At 41.2% G+C, this 7,461-nt stretch overlaps 1 protein-coding gene across 1 annotated transcript in view; it reads right to left on the reverse strand.

The window, feature by feature from the left end:
* Window positions 1-6,557, reverse strand: part of LOC142467914 (uncharacterized) — a 115,001-nt gene extending 108,444 nt beyond the window's left edge. The window contains exon 1 of the mRNA XM_075573888.1: window positions 6,488-6,557. The gene's annotated coding sequence lies outside the window, so the exon portion shown is untranslated. The remainder of the gene's footprint in view (window positions 1-6,487) is intronic.
* Between the last annotated feature and the right edge of the window lie 904 nt (window positions 6,558-7,461).

Raw genomic sequence — 7,461 nt, forward strand, 5'->3', positions numbered from 1 at the left:
TACCTCCATTAGGTTTTTGCACAATCATTCAAATACATGAGTCAGAACACAATTGATTTCAACATTTCTCTTAATCCCAGGGATTATAATCATTCCCTTGAAACATGCTAAAACAATGGTAATATAGATCAGGCAGAGTTATTCTTAGAGTGTTTTTAGAGTGTTTTATTACATTTTGTCTTGTTAATATTTTGTATTGCACTTTGGAGGGTCAACACCCCTAAGGGTATAAATAGAGACCATCTGCATTAGCTCCTCATTCCTTTGAGAAAGTGAAGTCCCCACGTCACAAAACGCGTTAGGGGGAGGAGTTACAGGATCCGCCGACAGAGGAGTCTCCAGTCACGAGGGCCACACACAAAGTGTGACGTCAGCAGGACCAGCACCGGAACATACCACGGGCAGTGGCAGGAGTTTACACGGGAGCCTACACACCGGATCCCAGTGCAGAGGGTCGGTACTAATGCTCAGGGGGTTGCGGCACTAAGGGGACTCCATTACAAGTAGCGGACGGCATCCTAATGTTGTTTTATATGCAGCATTCACATGTGAGTGTTCTTTTGGCTGTTGTAGCCATTTTTTAATAAAATTGTTGTACTATCTGCACTATCTCTGCTGTACTCTCTCCTCTTCTGCGTCAAATGTCACCGGTCATCTGAGAAAATCTAAGGTGAAGGAGATTGAACAACTGCACGTGGGATTCGTGACAGCTGAGGAGAAGAAGAGGTTAAAGCACAGATTCTCTCAACCACACTTGACAAGAAACATCTTGTAAGTAGACATTCTGTGTCAAGTTCAGTTCAGACCTTCCGGTCCAGGCATACTGCGCTATGTTGTGCTTTTTCTAACCCATAATAGGGGGATCATTGAGAAGCAGACTGGTCAAGAAAATTGTCATCATCCCACATCAAGGAATTGGACAATATAAGAACTGTATACCACATGGACTGTGTCTTTTTCAGCACCATGTATCCTTCATATCCATTACCATTAGCCATAGACAAGTTGTGGAGATAATTTGTATTGTGGGAAACCTCGGCAGCTCCAATTCACATTATTATCACTACTTGTTTAATTGTATGTATTAACACTGTATTAGTTTAACACTTACAGCACATTCATAGGTCCAAGCGCTGACGGGTTCAGGGTGTTTTAGTTAGTTTTTCACATACGATCAAAAGTATGTACTCTGAAAACAAAGGCTGCGTGAAAGTAAATAACAAAAGGACAGACTTCTTCCATCAAGGCCGTGGAGTTAGACAGGGCTGCAGCCTGAGTCCCACACTGTTTAACATCTACATCAATGAGCTCGCAGCAGCCCTAGAATCCTCCTCAGCACCTGGGCTCAACTTGGCTGGAACAGAGATTAAGGGGGATAATTTGTTAAACAAATCTTAAATTATTAAACAAGTCTCTCTAAACATTATGCTCTGCATCATAATGGGGATCCATCCTCCTTGCTTTTTAAGTGTATCAAATATGTCCCTAGAAATAGAAGGGGCGGTGATAGGGTAAAATAATTATCCATACAAGAGACCTTCTGGATACATAAGTTGAGAACTTTGTATCCGGGGGGTCTAAATGAGGACATTGACATTTGGTCCCTGTACTGATGATTCATTTTGATCATTGTGATCTTCTGTCTTAGCTAGGGATGAACTCCCTCTGCAATTCATTTGTGCCTTTTTTAGAATAATATTGTCATTTGTTCTTTTTTATATATAATTATTTTTTAAGTATCATGCTTCGTGCTTCTTTTTCAAGGTCTATTTGTCATTTTCATCATTTTTTCCATGCTTAGTTGATTTTATACAGGCAGTTTATTTCTGTGCATTTATATGTTTAACACTTTCTTTCTCTTTTATTTTAGAGCCGTTTTTTCATATATGTACTATTGTATTGTTGTCTGTTTGATTAAAGTTTATATTGTTGTCAATGTTGCTCATAGCAACCGTATGTTGTGATACTTGGGGTTATTGACTCCTCCCCGCTTTCTCTGTATTGGCTGGAGGACCCGATTGGTGGGTCAATCAGATGATACCGTGAGGTATTTCAATGTCGTATGCTTTAACCTTTCACTATTCCCTGATGAAGAAACCGTAAGGTTTCGAAACTCGTTGGAAAGGTTCTATGTGCTATTTTCTATTGAACTTTTCACCCCACTATTGCGGGCTCACTCGGCTACTGGAGAAAAGATCGCGACGCAAGCTGCGGTGTCGCTTCCCAGTGATGTCACAAACCCGGAAGTGCAGGATCGGAGGGCTATGAGCGTGTATCCAGCCGCTGTAAGAACTTACCTGATACAACGATACTATCCGTGTCTATCACGAGTTTGCTGGACTTTCCTCCTAGAGGAGTGGGACTATCCAGGATCCCTATACTCTGGCTTGGGACCGAGAGATCTAGAGACGGGGAACTGCTTGTACCACCACTGATGACATCCTATCTGGCGATCTGTCTGGTGCATGGGTAACATTAACCCCTGACATGCCTGTTTATTTTCTTTTTGATGTACGCACAATACTTATCTTTACTGTTTGTTATTAATATATCTTTTAATGCACTATGAGCGTTGTGCGCTGTGTTTTTGTGTATTCTGTCTCTGTGGGGTGCATACTTGTTGGCAACAGGAGGGCCTGAGTCTCCCGCGATGACATGGGGGATAACAGGAACAGGTTACTGGGGTGGATGCCTTCGTTCTGATTCAATGATGCAGTGCCTCCATCTATAGTAAGCCCCAGGAATGCGGGGTGGAATCCTTACCACAGAACTTCCCTTCCTCATCGATGAGAGATTCCAGTCTCACACAAGGATTATCTTTAAAAACAGCAGTTTCTTTATTCTCCAGGGCAGCAGCAGCAGCCGACAGGTACAGTTATTACACAGTCCATTAACTGTTCTCCCTTGTGATGGTCCTGCCTCCACTCTGGACCGAAGGCATCCAGAGTGGGGCTAGCTCTTCCCTCACCCCCTAAGCAGGGTGAGAGGTACTTGGTTTCACCTTACTAACTATAGTTAGATCAGCTCTAATCATGAGCTGATCACTCCTCTCCTCCTAACTCACTATCACTACAACACTTCACACTTGTGCACTAAATAGGAAGTGACACTGCTTTATGTAAACTCCAGTAGGCACCGCCCCTGCATCTCTTGATTGGACACAGGGTCACGTGACCTACCTTCACTCACACAACCCGTTGTCATAAGCGGGGGAAACCCATGTCAACTCCTGGCAATCTTCCCTTAGCAGAGTTTACACACAGGAGGAGGATAGAACTATAGCCCCATTTCTTACCAGGGCTACATATATGTACATTTTAATAATAGTGTACATGTGCAGGGGGTTTCCTGAGCTGAACCGCATTGGTTTCACCCGCGAGGACTCCCTACTTCATGAGATACAGGCCCCGTTATGGGGTGCTGGTACCCCCTGTGCTTTTAAATCTCCCGCGTCACGTGACCGGGGGATTTTAATTCTGCAGGGGATACCAGCACCCCATAACTTACCCTCTCCCGCTACCCACCCAGGAGGCCTAACCGCCCTCCCCAGGCAACTACCCCACCCTCCACCCATTCATTGGTACAGTGGGTACATCATGCCCATATAATATGGGTCTGATTTACCAGTTGTTAAATGTCCTTAAATTTGCTTTTTCTATAGATTCACGTCAGCATAACAGAATTTTGCACACAAAAACAAAACGTTTATTTTGAAAAGAATTACTTGCATACACAAATAGTAAGAACGACGATGGTGATGTTTCAAATAGATTATGATATTCTTAAGAATAGTTGCACATAGTAACCTTCTTTCTGTTAATATTCTCTCCAGATATAAACATGTCTTTTCTCCTTTTCATGGTATTATCACGCTTCGGCCTGGTGGTCTCCTGCTTTCCTCCTAGCTCCCTCCTTTGGCCATTCTTCTCAAGCTTACTAAGCTCACTGAAGAACTTTTTATTCAAAAAGACCCACCCAGTCAGCCATTTTAACCTTTAAAATATTATATCCAAACATGGTATTATTATATTATATGAACAAGCCTGTGCTGTTGAAAAATCCTGGTAATTGACAAAAAGATACTCAGCTATAGACATCCATGTTCCAGTCCTTATAGAGCTCAGGGAAGGAGTAATACCATCTAGAGCAGGGGGGCGCAAACTTTTTTCCCTGCGCTCCCCTACCGGCGGTCCCCTCACTCCCGCGCCCCTCCTAACCCCCACTTACCTGCGCTCCGGCGTCATGACGTCACGTTGCCATAGCAACGCGACGTCACATGACCTCGCGACGTCATTTTGCCGTCACGTTGCCATGGCGACGCAGGAAGGAAGCCGCCGGAGCCTAGGTAAGTAAAGGTTTACAGAGGACCTCTGTAAACCCCGCGCCCCCCCGCCGGCAGTCTCGCGTCCCCCCTGGGGGTTGCGCCCCCCAGTTTGCGCACCGCTGATCTAGAGTCTCAGTGAGAAGTCTAATGTCCAGGAAATACTCCAAGAAGATAATCACTAGCAACATAAATCAGGGGGCTTCCTGCCATGGGGGACACAGTGTAATTTTTTCAGATGCTTCTCAGCATTAACATAGATGCTGAGTTGGGCTGCGGACTTATTTACATCTGTCTCCCTTATTGCTCTAAACTACAGTGTTTGTTGACACCTCAGCATGCTTTAGTAGTGTACATTTTTGGACTATTACACACAGGGTTTGAGTGTTATATTTATTATCCTTTCTCCCTCCCCTGTTACTCCCCCTTGGTTGTTATTTTTCTTTGTGTGTGCTGTTTTACTAGCACTCATAAGTTTATTTCATCTTATGTATCTCTCCTTAGCTGTTTGATTTCATTTTGATATAGATAGCTCTGTGTTTGATTTCTCCTCTCATGCAGCTAGGATTCTGTGGGGATGTTTGTGCATTTTTTACTGTTCTGAATCACTACGCATATCAGGATTGTTAGTTACTAGTTCTGTTCAGTACTGTGCATTTAGTGCTCAGATTGTCTTTTTCTCTTGTCATGCTTGTGTTATTTTCTCTAGCATATTTCAGGTTACCATCAGTGTATGTTTTTAAATGTTAGTGAGTTCTTCTGTTACTGTATTAAAATCATAGACATTTTTTCAAGTTGACTTTGGTTCCCGGTTTGTTTGTTTCTGATTTCTATATCTTACTTTAGGCATATTTAGGGGGCTGTTATAAGGGATCTTGGTAGTCTTTTTTTTGTGTGTCCATATATTATTGCCATCCCTTAGCACCACCAGTTCTTATTTATATTATTTTCTTTGGTATGTGTTATAGTTTCATTTACTAATTTGCAACCTGTATACTTTTGTGTGTGTTATATATATATGAAAAAGAGAAGAGAGAGCGCACGCCCCATAGTGGGGCATGCGCTCTCTCTTCTATTTTTCCCATAGGTAATCTTTGGATGTGGTTCATCCTCTCTGAGAGCTGCCGGAGATCCCCCCCACACTAGTATTCATTGTTCAACTATTGAAAGACTTTCATCAAAGGACTGGTTTATCACTTCCTTCCACTTTTTTTATTGTATTTCAATTGATGTGTTGTATAGTTTAATAGTTCACTTATTGAGCACATATTATTAGAGCATATTTATATATTTCTTTCTATAGGTATTATTCCTTTTTTATGTCACCCACAATTGTTTAACACATCATATTGGCGCTACTATATATTTCTCTCTCTCTCTCTCTCTCTCTCTCTCTCTCTCTCTCTCTCTCTCTCTCTCTCTCTCTCTCTCTCTCTCTCTCTCTCTCTCTCTCTCTCTCTCTCTCTCTCTCTCTCTCTCTCTCTCTCTCTATATATATATATATATATATATATATATATATAATCAGACAAATATGCTGCATTCTAATGGCATTCTGACTTTGATATCAGATTCATTTATTACAATATAATTATTGCTAAATTGGATTTCTTACACCAGTATAGCAATAAATGGTGAAGTAATCAAAAAACAGGCCCAAAATAAAACACATTACATAGCAAACTAAACACATAGCAAATGTAAAGAAAACAATTGATTGGCACAGTAATAAAATGGGCATGATTTAACACTATGCCAGTTCATGTTCAACCTAAAAATAAACAATAAAAAAAAATATCCAACGCATTGAAAACAATCACCAAATAAACAACAATAAGCAAGTAAACACAACATTACCACTATTCAATTAAGCAGTATTGGTCTTATACGCCATTTATCTCACTTAAAAGCAGTTATCACTGCTTAGTGCATAGCCCCCTGAGTCTCTACTGTACACAGACGACCTGCTCTTGCTGTCTCCAACAGAACAAGGTCTCCAACAGAAACTGGCAATACTAGAAAAATTCAGCCAGACCTGGGAACTCTCTGTGAACCTAGAAAAAAACAGAATAATGGTATTCCAGAAAAAAATCTAAAAAACATCTAACCATATCGCAATTCACACTGGACGACAATGCACTGGAACAGACAGCGAGCTACACATACCTTGGTCTAACAATCAGCTCATCAGGGAAATTCAGCCTGGCCATAAATACACTGAAGGAGAAGCCCGGAGACCATTTTATGCAATAAGGAAACAGATGTACCACCTCAAACCACCAATAAGAATCTGGGAGAAAATATTCAACAGTATCATCACACCCATCCTTCTGTATGGCAGCGAGGTGTGGGGCCCTGTAACATACCCAGACTCCACAAAATGGGATACCCGCCAATCCAAATACTGCACCTAGAATTCTGCTAACACCTTTGTACAGAATATCGCCTTATCCTGGGGCTTGTTATGATTCACTGTATATATTATTATCACATGCGTTGTTGTTCAGTAGCATCATTAATGTTATTGTTTTTCATCGTAAGTAATAGATGTTCTTGCCAGTTGGTATTTCCTACAACCATGCTATTTTAGCATAATTTGTCATACAATTGCTACATTAAAAATATTGCGATTCTATGACTTATCAAGTCTGAATATATTTTTCTACACCTGGAATGCAGTTGTGATAGGGATCTAGTGTAAGCTCTTGAATTGATACTTTATGTATTATAGGTTCTCTCTGTCCCTATGCACCGGTGTATATGTTGAAAACAATACAAACCGGCGCCTAAAACATCCAAAGACAGTCTGAGTAATGTCCAAATAGAAAGAAGTGCAAAGAACTGCTTCAACTCTTGTACTTTCAGGGATATTAGTGGATCCACGGCCAGATGTCACGTGATATGTGGAAATCAAGCAAAAAAAAAATCATAGTGCAAACTGCTACTCGGACAAACATGCAACACAAACGCTACACAAACAACAAATACACAACAATTACCATACAAAAGCAAAACCGCCACTATACCGTGTAATTATTATACCCTTCCCCCTGTTATACATGTACTGTGTAATCATTATACCTACCCCCTGTTATTCATGTACTGTGTAATCATTATACCCTACCCCCTGTTATACATGT

The sequence above is a fragment of the Ascaphus truei genome, chromosome 1, assembly GCF_040206685.1.
Source record: "Ascaphus truei isolate aAscTru1 chromosome 1, aAscTru1.hap1, whole genome shotgun sequence".
Lineage (NCBI taxonomy): Eukaryota > Metazoa > Chordata > Amphibia > Anura > Ascaphidae > Ascaphus > Ascaphus truei.